The sequence below is a fragment of the Gavialis gangeticus genome, unplaced genomic scaffold, assembly GCF_001723915.1.
Source record: "Gavialis gangeticus isolate Ggan-Ray unplaced genomic scaffold, GavGan_comp1, whole genome shotgun sequence".
In the NCBI taxonomy this organism is placed as follows: Eukaryota; Metazoa; Chordata; order Crocodylia; family Gavialidae; genus Gavialis; species Gavialis gangeticus.
In genome coordinates, this window is record NW_017729004.1 from 11,078,009 (window position 1) to 11,092,309 (window position 14,301).

Sequence of the window (14,301 nt, forward strand, 5' to 3'; positions counted from 1 at the left end):
GGCTGAAGCATTGCTGTGAGAGAGGCTCCCAAGCTTCAGCGTTTGACTCTGGATTGGAAATGACAGCCTGACTCGGCAGAGGTGCTGAACGCTGCGATTTCTTAGTTGCTCTAATAAAAGGTCTCATCTCTGAACCAAGAGTTCTTGAGTTTTGCATTGCTTTTTTTTTTTGTCTCAGACCAACACGGCTACCAAATACATCCCTGTCCCTCCCTCTGAAATTCCTGCGAGTGGCAGGGATTCAGCCCCCCCCCGAAAATCAGGCCACCAAGTTTCAGTCCCCCGCCACACTTGGCAACCACTTCCCACGCAGATGAATCCCTCTAAAAATCCGTGGACCAGTACAGGCAGAGCAAGCTGGAGGCAGCATCGACATGCCTTGGCTCACTATGGGTCTCTACACACACAGGACCAGGATGAATTTGTCTGGGAGAGAGGGAAGGGAAGAGGTGGGCGCTGCTGGCCAGAAAGCTGATGCGCCACAAGCCCCCAGAGCTCGTCTTCGACGTTTGCTGCTAATGTTGCAAGGGAAGGAAGCTGCGTGACTCACGCGTACATGGACTTGGGCAGAGTCCCACTGGCCAAGGGCTCCTTCCCCTGCTTGCCAGCACAGTGGGCATTGCCCACAGTTCTCTGCTCAGGGTCTTTTGCTCAGCCTCTGACCCCGTCCCCTTCCCTGCCTTTGGGAGTTGTCCCACATAGATCCCGGTTTCTCCCTGTGGCCTCTCCCCTTGGTTGGGTTCAGGCCACAATTAGCTGTGGCTCTTCCCTGTTGCTGGTGCTCAAACAAGCCAATGGCTAAATGCACCCAAGTGGTGCTGTGAAGCCCTTAGTGTACTTTGCAAATGAGCTGCAGGCATGCAAAGCAAGTCAGTGCATAAAAGCAGCTGTGCCATTGTGGGGCATGGCAAAGCAGAGATGTTGCTTAAATTTCAGATCAGCCTGCGATCATGAAATTCCCTTTCAACTGCAGCGTGGTGTGCTTTGTGTTCAGGGGTATTTATTTAAGCCATCTGAAAGAACATGAGAAAGGAGAGAAATAGCCAGCCCGCGAGATAAGATGATTATCTTCCTGGCAAACAATAGGAGCACAGTCAAAATTAAAAATAATTTGATTGCAAATAGGAAGCCTCGTGGAGCAGCAGGAGTAGAGGAAACATGACTAATTTTTTTTTTTTTTAGCTTTTGTAAAGCTGCACAGTCGCATTCTGCACGAGCTTTGAAATATGGATCAGTGGAAAACCCACGAGGGTAGAATGGCAAAAGTCCAACTGAGGCAGCACAATAGGGGCAGGCTAATGCCACAGCTAGGTCCCAGCCTAAATAGCTACAAACACAGGCTATTTTAGGCACATTTTGACAGAGCCCGTAGTAAATATAATTTACACCCCAACAAAATCAATTCAGGGAGGAGGAATGGAGAGAGTGAAGAGTTTTGAAGTCGGTCTTGTTTGCTTTCCTGTGCTTCCTCTTAGCAACACAGGGCCAAATCCTGGCTCCATTCTCTTCAGTGGGAGTTGGCGCATTATATCCAACCATTATATCTCAATAACTCACCATCCTATTCAGGGTTGCCTCCTTCCTTACCCCAGTGAAACTCCCATCATCCTTCACAGGACCTAGCCTAAAACCCCTGGGAGATGTGCCACCTCTGGGTGTTCGCTGCTAAGAGGCAATCCAGTTGGATGAGAATGCCCTGCAGTGCCAATGGGGCTAACAAAGACATTTCCTCCTGGTAATTATTCCCCAACAAAACTGTTTTTGTGATTCCCAAAACTGTTGCAACGTTGACTCCTGGTACTGTAAAGCAACGCTCAGCACAGGCTACCCCATTGCTACCATTGCTGGGTCTTTGCTGCTTCCTTGGAGACAACTGGTGCTGGCCCTTGCTGGAGACACGATGCCGGACTACAGGGAGCACCAGTCTGAGGTGCTCTGGCAGCTCCTTTGTGCCTCTCTTCTTCCTATTTGCTCACGGTTTACCTATTAAAAACCATCTGGACACATCGACCAAGTCCAATAACAAGGAAACTTTTTAACCCATGTTTTAAATATATAGGGTGTGTTAATTTGCCACGTACTCGTAATATGCTACATACTTCATTGAATGCAATTCTTTACATTACCAGTATCACCTTCTACTCAAGGCTCTCATAGTAGCCCATGAGGTAGAAAAATGCTATTAAACGTAAAATATATAGAACCTGGGAACCAAACAGGAGTAATACAGCAGCTGTCTTCCCAGAAGCCAGACGGCTTGCCAAAAACTTGTTCCTTGATTAAACATAAGAAAAAAAATTAATGAGAGCACCTCACTGAAGGTGATAATGTGATATGTCCATGGAGAGATGCCACCCCATATATCTTGTCAGAGCCTCTCACAAGACAGAAAGGATTGTAGAGATCCGGAGCCAATAATTCTCCAAAAGGAAAGGGTGTGTGCTATACTGACAGCAAAGGCTGCAACGCACCAGGGCTACCAGCAGCATGGTGAAAAGGATTTGGTAACTAACTTATTCATCTCATGGAAAATTTGGCATGATGTCGGGATGATTAGAGACTGGCCAAGTGACATCTTTCTGCCCTTACAAATGGGTGGGTGGGGGACATAAAAGAGTGTTGCAGCAATCACACCATTCCCCTGATATTCCCCGCAAGCGAAGTCCTGCTTTGTATAACCCAGCATTGCATGAAGTGAATGACAGAAGCACAACTACTCACCACAGCAAGCTAATTTTGGAGAGGGATGACTCATATATGATCAAATCGCAAATATCTGTCACATCATTAAAAAATGGAGGGAGCACAATCAGCTGGCGAGCATGCATTGCACAGACTACTCAAAAGAGTTTGATGGAGTCTGACATGACCATCTTTGGAGGATACTGTCAGGAGCAGAAATCCCAAAACATCTGACTGAATTTCTTCCAAGTCATTACCTTAACAATAGATTTATGGTGCAAACATCAGTAGGCAACACCAAGTGATTTGACTGCCCAAAGTTTTGACTGCTGAACAGTTTGACATTTTGCATTGTAACTTGTGGATGTGAACTGTCAAAACCTGAAGCTGATGACAGGGGGAAAATCCAAGCCTTTGACATGTGGTGTTGACAAAGGCTTTTGCGGATCTTCTGGATGGAAAAAGAAGGCAAAAGTGTACATGAGAAATATGACTGGAAAAAAGCAGGCTCCGTCATTGGAAATCAAAAGGTGCTAACTCATTTACATTGCTCATATCTAACAAAGAGATTGCAATAACCTTGAAAAAGCAATCGTGGAAATAATGGTGGCAAGTCTTTGTAGCAGGGGACAGGCAAAAGGAGATACGGAGATGGTGTCCTAGAGGTCACTTGGCCAGCTGCTGAGAATTTGAAGCTAATGCCAGATCAAGAAGGTGTAAAAAATTCTGCTGTGATGTTGCCAATATTAAAAAATGAATGAGTGGGTTTTTCTTTTACTGACTGTGAGCAATATCCTAGGCATTTCAGTGGCTGCTGTGAGTGGCATGCGTGAGGAAACCTATTAACGGCTTATGCACACTGAAGTCAACTGAACTTCTTGCCTACTTAATTTAAGCATAAGCATCAGTGCTTTGTTGGTCGGAGACAACAGGCCCAACACCTTGCAGGATCAAGCCCATAGAAAATGTCGTTGCTTTTGGATGCTCTCAGCAAGGGAGACCCAACAGAAGAGAATGTAACTGCAATGAGGTCAGATCAGACCCTGGACCCAACCAGTCCCAATAAAAAGATCAGGGGAATTCATGCCCTGAATAAATGTCACCGGCTGCAAACCCAGAGCAGCACCCTGGTCCCAGATGGGCCGAGGGAGGCAATCAGGGCAGCCAGCCTTCCTGCTCCAGCCTGTAAACCCCGGCCCAGCCTGCAATCCCTTTGTCTTGGCAAAGAGTGAGGTACTTGCTCCTGACCTCCCTGTCTTCCTGACTTTCTCTTAGCAGATTCCTGGCTTAGATGCTCAGCTCCTGATTTCAGTCCTGACTTCTGGCATATATCCTGACCCTGACCTGGTTCCTGGTTCTGAGCTTTGGCTCCTGATCCCGACTGGACGCCTGGCGTACCCTGATTGCTAACACTCCTGATTCTGATGTTGGACCCCTCCAAACCCCTCCCCACCTTGCTTGGAAACTCAGTCTAGACTCCACCCATGATTCAGGTGACTAACTACTAGGCAAGACTGCCCATGCCCTTTTCCTAAGAATAACTGAATTAACACATGGAATCCTAACCAATATGATTGTTTGCTGCAGTCCCAGGAAGACTATATGAAGGATCATAACCCCATGGTGCTAGGTAGTACACACAGACGACTACAATCTGGCCCCTCCTTGCAGAGTTAGGGCTCTAAATATATCTAAGTATGCATATTTAAGGCACACATTTCTAACAGTGTGGGTACTTCATCACTAAAACAACTTACCAAGGGTTCTGGTGGGTTTTCCATCAGCTGAAGTCAAATCTGGATGTCTTTCTAAGAATCATAGAACAAAGGGACCTCAAGAGCTCATATAGCCCAACGCTTTGCTCAATGCAGGATCATCCCTGACTATGCCATCCCACTGATGTCTAACCCAGGTACGTCTATGCTCCTGAAAATGTCCGAAGATGGAGACTCCACAGTCTCACTGGGCATCCTGTTCCAATGTTCTCTGCCAGACTTATTCTAATTTTTCCACATCTTTCTTGAAGTGCAAGACCCAAATCTGGACACGGTACTCCAGGTGAGGTCTCTCCAGTGTCAAATAGAGCAGAAGAATCACTTCCTTTAACTTGCAGGTGATGCTTTATGCCCAGACACAGACTCTAGCTCAACTAGAAATTATGGACTTTATAAAGAAACAATTGATTGAAACTCTGTTGCCTCAGTTAAGCTGATGGTCAGGTCTATATAGTCCCAATGAAGCATTCTGGCTTTAAATTCTGACTCCATAGATAAGATGAGAGACAACAAAGAGCTATAATAAGCAAAAGAAGGTGCCCAAGGCAATGCAAAGAGCATAATTAGTGGAATAAAATTGCCATCCCAGTACACCTGGTTTGGTTTTCTTCACAAAATGGATTATTAATTGCTTTGAGTTCTGTCTTGTCTGAGTGCTGGTCTCCCCTGGGGCACAGAGTAAACTCCTCAGATAAATAGAGGGGTCATATGACTGACTTCACATCACAAGAAGTGGTTAGCTGATGTGCCTTTATGCCCTTGGCCTGCAATTTGGGTAGGTTTGGGAATAGATTACTTGGCCCACCCCATGTCTGCATCACACGTAAAACACCCCTTTCATTGATTTGGAGGTTATCTACACTGCAAAAAAAAAATCAGATAGGATAACCTGAGTTAGCGAACTTGTGCTAAAATAGCAGTAAAGACAACACACCATGGTTTTTAACTCAGGTTAGCAACTGGAGTTCAGCTCTGAACTCCTTTATAGGTTTAAAGCTGAATCAGAACCCAAGTTATCTTGTCTTCACTGCTATTCACATGGAGTTAGCTAACCTGGGTTAGTCAAGCCAAGTTGAGGAGACACCACAGATCTCAGGGAAGAAGGAAAATTCTGACCTGCCACCTCACCCTTCTTTATACAGGCCCTGGAGCTTCTCCCAATATAACCGAGTTCCCTATTACTTCAGGGGAGTGGTGCAATGGGAAAGCTGGGGCTTTAAAGCCGCTGCTTGTGGTTTTGTCTACTTAAGAATATATCGTGAGAAGCCAAGAGCAAAGCAGTCAGATCAGCAAGAAGTGTGGGGCAAGCAGCAACCATATCTGGAATTGCTCTGGTTGGGAAACCCGAAGCATGGAGGCTGTACAGAGCTACAGCAGAGCACATTTGGTGGAAGTGCTTCTGCCCACGCAGCAAGGGCCCTGGGCTGGGGCAGGTCCTCCCTATGTTGACCCCTGGATCTCAGTGTCACTAGAAGATGACAGCTGGTTTGTGCTGCTAGAAATGAGCCATGGAAGGGCCTGCTGAGAAAAGGAGAACTCCTTGGGGCACTATGGTGTGAGGTGCCTTACCTGTGACTACCTAAGCAGAATGGCCCAGACCAGAAACGTGAGGTGTGGGATGGCTGTAAGGGGAGAGGGAGGACCAGACAGACACACAGACACTTTCCTGAGGGTGGCAGGCCAGCATCATGCACCACTGACTGAAGATGTCTGCAGAAGAAGACTAAACGTGGAGGTGCGGCAGGTGAGAGGCGACACAGGGATCACGACCTTCTTGTGACATCCAGTCATTCTGCATCAGGCCTCGATCTTGTGGCTGAACTAGAGAGCAGCTCTGTGGGAAGCTGTTCAGGCTTGATTCAAGGACTTCAGGGGATGGAGAATACAGCTTGTTCCTGGGCAAGTTGTTCCACTTGCTAATTGCTCTCGCTGTCAAACATCTGCACTTAATTTCTCGTCTAGCTTCTGGTTTCAGCCACTTCGTCTCATTATAACTTTCTCAGCTAACTTAATGAGCCCTCAACTTTCAGAAATGCCTTCCCAAAGAAGCTATTTATAGTCTGTGATCAGTTCTCTTCTTGATTTTCTATTAGGTTTTTTTAAATATGGTCTTCAAAACACAGTATTTAAGTAAGGTTTTCCAGAGCTCCGATACTTGCCGCTCTCTTCTGAATCCTGTCCAAGTAGTCTGCAATCTTTGTGAAATGTGGACACAAAAACTGGGCGCTGTAGCTATTAATGCTGTATCCAATAAGTATGCTGCTACCTTACCTGTGCTCCATAACCCGCTGCTTACACACCAAGGTCAGCTGCAGCTTTCTTAAGGTCTGCTTGCACTGAAATTAGTGTGTGCGATTGGTGCCTAGACTGGAACAGCTGAGTTAGCTTAGGCTTTACCCTAACAACCAGCTCCATGTTCCTGTGTCCTCACCAGTGCTGCACTCTCCCATCTGTATTTCTGGACGTATATCCCATTCTTTGTGCTGCAATAAGGTGAACTAGTCTGCTACTCTTGTCCAGTGACGTGAGGAAGTCATACATTTGCACTTCTGGGCACATGGGGAAAATTGTGAGAAGATACCAGACAGCTATCAACACCCGAGTGGTTCAGCCTGTGTCCTCACAGCAACGGTTGGGGGTTACCAACCTCCGTCATCCCAAACAGGCTATCTAGGTCACACTGAAATCACCCCAAAACTTGGGTCAAGGGCACACGCACATCTCTGTGTGTGCGTGTGTGTGCATGTATGTGCATGCACACATAAGACTGATCATTTCAATCATCGTTCATGACCTCTAGGAATCTGGTAAGCGAGAAATATCCTCCCAGCCTGAGAAATAAATATGGAGCCTTGCTCAGCTCCGCAGCATCACAGACTTGGCAAAGGTGCTAATGCTGTGCTTGTTAAAGGGAGAATGGAAAACTGGAATCTCTTCTTGGACTGGAGAGGCAGGTGTCAGTGGAAGAAAAGGGCCTTTTGTTCTCATTGACTGCGTCTGCTGAATGGAAAATCCAGGCGAGAGAAACTCTGAAGTCCAAGGATCATAATGCCAGTTCTCTTGCTTTCTATTTTTGAAGCAAGGTGTTCCTCAACCCCCGCACTCCCTAAATGTTGCTGATGCACACATCTACAGAGCGCGGTTTCATAACATCTCCTAGGAGCACAGGCGGGAGAAAAGTTTTGTGGAAGGAGAATGAACAGCCACACAGGCAAAAAGCTGTCTTTGGCCTGGATTAGTGAAGGGTTATTACCAGAGAACTATAGATGGAGCTTATTAATACTGTGCACCGCCTTAAAAAGCACTGGTTTGCATATGCAGTAGTAGCTGGCTAATAAAAATCTGACTTTAAATGTGAACTGCAGAGCAAATAAAACTTCCTCCATGTCCTACTGGATTTAAATGGGGACTAGCTGAGACCTACTTGTGGCTTGGCTGTTTGGTCGAGGCACCGGGGCTCTTTTAGTTTAATACTGAGCCACACTGCAGCTATTTACACCAAGCAAACTGCTCTGTAACCCGGGTACACCCAAGGGTGTGCCCTCGTCTCAGATCAGATGGGATGAGTAGGCAGGAGGGGGTGCTGTGAGAGGGATGCCAGAATTTCGAGCAGATCCCTCTTTCCTCTATAGAGTTAGCCCAAGCCCCAAGTTCTTAACTATAGACAATTTACTGAGTTATCAACATACACACACACACACACACACACACACACACACACACACACACACACATACATATATATACGTATACACACACATACATATATATATATACACATACATACATACATACACACATATATATACATACGTACATACACTATACACACACACACACACACACACACACACACATATATAAACACTCTTTAAGATGGATATAATTACAGATATAAATACAAATATACATATAAAGGTCTGTTAGCTGGAGGAAGTCGGCCCTAGGGAGGGCATTCGGGTAAGTACTGATGCCTCAGGCCCAGGAGAGGGGTAGATCTCAGGACAGCCAATCCAGCAAGTTTATACCACAAGTGGGTTAGCTAATAAAGACATCCTTGTAGAGCCCATTCTACAGATTTAATATACCCAACTATTTATGGCACCACCACCAACAATAGATACCGAATAGGAAACATAACTATACCAGATATTAGACGCACCCCATCTGGGTTCCAACCACTTGGTCCCTTAAATGGGAAGGGGTCTTCTCCCCCTAGGCCCACTCCCCCCAGGATCCCTTGCCCGGGGGCGCCTCCCCTGTGGGACCCGGGTTCCCGGTAACTCACGGTCCTTCCCCTGGGGGCTGTTGATCTGGCCTCTGGGTCCCCACATGGTCTCAGGCCTCCTGGAGCCGTGAGCCTCGAGTTGAGGGTCCTTCCCTCTGGGCCCTGCGCCCCGCGTTGGGCACCCAGGGAGCTTCTATGGGAGCCGAGCCCTCACTGGCTCCGGTTCCCCAGCCTCATGCTCAGGATCTTTCCCCTTCCTGGGCCCTGCTCTGGGCACCGGGGCTCTTTTAGTTTAATGCTGAGCCACACTGCAGGGCTCTGGTTATCCAGTCTAGAGCCAGGGCTAACCTGAGCAGCCTTGAGCTGCTCCCAGGGCCGGCTCTCCATGCGCCACTCGCGTGCCTGTCTACCTGGCTGCCTGCCAGAGTTATAGGCCTGAGCCTCCCTGCTGCAGCTCCCAAGGCCCAGGAACTGCCCTGCGCACTGCAGGACCCGCTGGCCCGCCAGGATTGCAGGCTCAAGCCACCGCTCCCAGCTCCCAGAGCCCTAGCTCCGTGCGCCAAAATGCGCACCATGACATCTAGCCACCCGCTGGGGTTGCAGGCTCTACCTGCCACTTGTGACTCCTAAAGCCTGGACTCTGTGCCCTGAACCATGCACTGTGATGGGCTTGAGCTGTCTCACACCGCTCCCAGGACCGTGTCCCTGTGCACCGTCCCCAGGCACCATCCACAGCCTGAGCAGTCTCGCACTGCCCCAAGGCTGCTCCTCCAGTGGTGGCTTCAGGAGCCTTGGGCCTATTGCCCGCGGGGGGAGAGCTCCCCAGCTTTTCTTGCCTCCACTCTTCTTAAGTCCCTCGCCACAACTCTTCTCCAGCCTGCTGAGCACGCTCCCCTTTTATGCTCTTCAGGGGCTCTTCTTCTGCGTGGAGCGAAATGTGAAAGAGCAGAATCCAAACTGGATCTTTTAAAATTCCTGTTCTCTAACATTATAAAAGAAGGATGCTGGCTTATCTATAATGCACAGCTTTTAAGCAGGTGGCGTTGCTTTAATTGGGTGGATTTCTAAAGCTAGGAGAGATGTTGGCCCTGCTTTACTTTTATGAAGTGTGAAGCATGTGAGATGACTCTGGTGGCTCCTATGCAGGGATGCAGGCTGGCAATCCAGGAAAAGGAGCTGTCCTCGCGTCACGTGAGTTGCTTGGAAAATCAGCCGCACGTCCTTCCATCGGCCAATGCAAATGGCACGTTAAGGAATGTGGTCTGGAAACTCATGTCCCCTGCACTCACGGTCTCCTCTCGCACACTGCAGCTGCAAAGCACCTGCCAAAAAAGCAAAACTGTACATCATGCCACAGGGAAGGAGCATGAGGAGACCAGGGTGCTACCAAAGCCGTACTCCTGCAATTGCAGGGAGCTTATGAGGTGGGTGTCACAACAGCTTTGCATTTCTCCGGAGCATCCAAAGCCTGGATCTGGCTGTCAGTTGAACTGAGGGAAGGAACAGACCTCCAGGGATCAGGCCTCTTGCTCAGGTGAGCTGCAGCCGTGCATTCTCCTGGGCCTGGATCCCCTGATTTATTTCTATCTGTTACACTGATGCTCTCATCCTGGGACCAGTGGGATTCCCCATGGGAGGGATTTCACCGGGTTCTCCTTTGAGGTGGGCATGCAGTGTTTTACATTTCCTTTTGTTTCTAAATATAAAGGCTGAATGCAAAGCAGACCTCAGGGACAATTCAGTGAGTAACCAGGCTTCTGAGTAACAACTGTGTCACCCCTGGTGGCCCAGGACTGCAGAAGCAGTAAAATTACACAAGACTTTGGCTGTGGACAGAGCAATTAGAGATGGAACGAGATGAACCAAAGTGACCTCTTAACCTTTAATAGATCTAATAAAGATCTGGTGACCAATTTTGGAAAGTCAGCCTGCACACCAGAGCCTGTTCAGACTGCCAGCGTGAAAGTTTAGAGCTTAATGGGAAACATGTTTATTGGTGGATGTGGACATCTGTGCCAATGAGCTGGCACTGAGCATGGCTGGTGGGCTGGGAGGGAAGCAGGTAGGGCAGAGAAGATGCAATGATTTCCCCTTGTTAAGTGAAACCACAAACCCATTGCTCTGCATCAGCAGCTGGCTCCTGGACCCCACTGATCTAGTGGGGCTGGTCCTGCTTTGAGCAGGGGTTGAACTAGATGACCTCCTGGGGCCCTTTCCAACCCTCATTTCCTATGATTTTATTCAGCATACCTGGTGTTTCAATGTATTTATAGTCAGCAATGAAAATCCAGGACCTTCATAATGGAAACTCAGAGGACCCAAATTTTGCAAGCTGACAATTTACAAACCTGAAGGGCTTCCCCAATCTACTTACAACAATTAAGTTCAGGCACTGTGTTCTTCTGCTGGAGCAGCCTCAGACCCCAGATTATGGGGGGGAACACCCTCCTTTTCCAGATCTTCTCTAGACAGACACAGAAAGCCAATCTTAGGCTGTGAGTACCTCTGGACAGAGATTGCTTTGCCGTGTTACCTGTCCAGCCATGTGCTCGTTGCTAGTGTGTGTGTGGCTCTCGGCGCCTACTGCCCGGCAGCACGTTCCACAAAACATGGTAAAAGCAAACATCCGAGTGGACGTCTGGGCATCTCAGACTCTTCTCTCTTTTCAGGGCAAAACCTGTGACATGTTTGGTTTTCTTCAGGCTTTTGTTTCCTTGCTTTATTCAAGCTGCAGGTAACGCATTAGAGAACAGATGCACAGACCAGTGCTGTGTGATCTCAGGTAACCCCAAGAGCAGGTAGCTGGAGACCAGGATTTGAAAGTTTAATGTTCCTCAGCCCATGATCTGGAGGGTGCTGAGCCCCCATGGACCCCTCCCCCATGCTGGGCAGTGCCACAACCCACCCCCACATCCTGCCAGTGACGGAGATCCGCCTGCTGCAGTAGTGACCTGCACTACCACAATAACGAGGTAGGGGTGGGTAGAGCCAATGTGTGTGCCAGGACCCCTAGCCCCACCTGGCAGGGAGGGATGAGCTGGGCTGGGCTGGAGCCTGCAGAACCCCTCTGCTGCTGCAATTGGAGCATGCTGGTCAGTGGCACAGCCACTGCAGACCCTGGGCTGGGGTTTGGTCCTGATCCATGCCACAGGGCTTGTAGAGGCTGGGTCATATGTTGCCTGCTCTTGGCTTTATGTAGCTGCAGCTCCTCCTTCCACAGGGAGCTGTGGAGAGCTGCTGCCAGTTGCCTGGGGCTGTGACAGCCAGAAACCAGGGCTGGAGCTGCTGGGGAGAAAGGCTGTGGATCCCTGAAGGATATGGGGACACCAGGCTTCAAGTGGGTACAGGGGAGGAAGCAGGCACAGGAGGGGAGATGTCTAAAGCCATCAGGCTTGGGAATGGGTGACACGGGGTAGGAGGAAAAGGTAGTAGTGAGGCCAGGAGGTACTTCTATGTGATGCCCAGGGCATCTGGGTGCTGTAATATCCCTGGCTGTGATAGGACTGGTCATTATTCATGGCCATAGCCCCATTGGACTGCCCTGGGGAAAGACCAGATATTGTTGCAGAGTATTTTGCATGCAAGGGTCTTGGAGCACTTTGCAAGCATGAGAGGTGGGTTGGGGGAGAGCGATCCCTGCTGCAGTACGCTGCCGAGGTGTCAGACAGGTGAGTTAGAAGCATGGTCTGGTAGGGAGGACACTCGTGTGGGCACGAGCTGTGGGTGTAGGAAGTGTGGGTTCAAGTCCCTGATTTGTAAGGCTTTGCTTTTCAACAGGGGCTTTGTGGCTGCAGTGTGCGAGAGGTGACAGTGTTGTGGCTCCTTTCAAAAACGGGTGCAGGAGACCTGGACTCCCAGGTTAATGTTCCTTCACCTGCCGTTTGCATTGCATTTGTTATTCACTCTCTCTGCACTGACAGTGTTAGTCCCTGGCTAGCAAAGGAAGTGGCTAGCAGAGCAGCTAGCAGCTGGCCTGCCCTGCCCCGGGCAGCACCACAGTGACACAAGCATGTGGATCATGCGACAAGAAGAATCCCAGCAGGTTTGCAATACACGGTGGTCTGCCCAAAGGTTACTCTGGTGTAAGAGAACAACACAGGGCGAGGAGCTGGGTTAGTAGGTAGATGAAGTGCTGCTCTCTACTGGAGATGCCCAGAACCGCTCAAGTGTCTGTGACTGACTCAGGGATGTATCTGGTAGTCGTGCTGGTCTGAGATAAAAAGAAATGCAAAAATCTGGAACGCTTGGTTTAGAGATGATACCTTGTATTAGACCAACTGAGAAACTGCAAAAAAAAACCCATATTTTTCTGCAAGCTTTTGGGCTCACATGCCCTTCAGCAGGCTCAGGGAACATTAAAGATGGTAAAAAGTCCCCAAATATAGGAAATAAACTTCATTTTTGCACAGAGGAAGCCGAAGCTGGAAATCTGTCCCTCTGGGTCCATGAGAGTGTCTTTGTGAGGTGCTCTTTGCTGTGCAGATCAACCAGGAGCCCTTCCCCGCTGGTGTCAGAGGGCAGACAGGCAGGGAGGTGTAGAAATAGGGTGGCCATCACAGTCCAGTTGTCCTCTGTCCTCTATTAATATGAAACCGGATGCCTTTATGTCCTCTGTTTTTCTCTTGAAGATTGAAGAGAAAAATAAAGGACCTAAAGGTGTCGAGTTTTGTATCAATAGAAAACAGAGTAGCAGAAAATTGGACTGTCCTCTATGATGGCCACCCTATGTAGAAATCTTTCGTGTTTTTCAGTGATGAAGTTTATAAAGTCTCTGCCTCTGACGCTCCCTCTGCCTAAAGAAGGGTGTTTGTCCCCGAAAGCTTGCAAAGAACCATTTTTTTCTAGTAATTGAGTTGGTCTAATAAAAGATATCACAATTACCCAAAGAATCGTGTCTGCCTATGTCCTTGGGCCAACCCGGCTACAACCAGCACGCCTGCGACTGGCTCACAAAGGCCGGGCGGACGCGGTAAATCCACCGTGCGTGCTCCCAGCAGACCACACTGCTCTTGGCAGGCTGCCCCTGTGTACCTGCCACTGAACAGCACTTCAGGCCCAATAATTAGCATGGGACGGGGTAATTGGCCCTGGCACTCAGCAGTGGTAATTAGCATGCCCAGGTGCCACATGGGCATGGCTACACTGTTTAGGAGGCAGCCCCTTGGGGTAGCCCACCTGTGTGAGGGAGCCATGGCTGGGGACAAGTTTACCACCCAGCACGGCCAAAAACAATGAAGACCTACTGTCACTGCAGACAAGAGGCTGCTTCAGTTCGGGTGCTAGACACCTGTGGTTTTGAAGCTCATCATGACCTGTGCTCCCTCTCTGCAGCTTTGGAGCATCTTTCATTTCAGGAGCACAGGCAGACCAGGTTGCACCCCTTTCCTGCCCTTCTCTCCGGGTCCAGGGGTGCTCCCACATGAACAACCCACCTCCTACACCCTGGCAAAAAATGAAGGGAAGGCCCTTTCCACAGCCCCACTTGCCCGTCATGCTCAAACCTAGCAGAGCCCTCCTGTGAAGAGAAATGCTTCTCCCAAACCTGCATGTGGACTTCAAATTGTCCTGTTGGAGGGGTTTTAGTAAGCACAGAGCTGCCCTGGGCCACTGCCATGC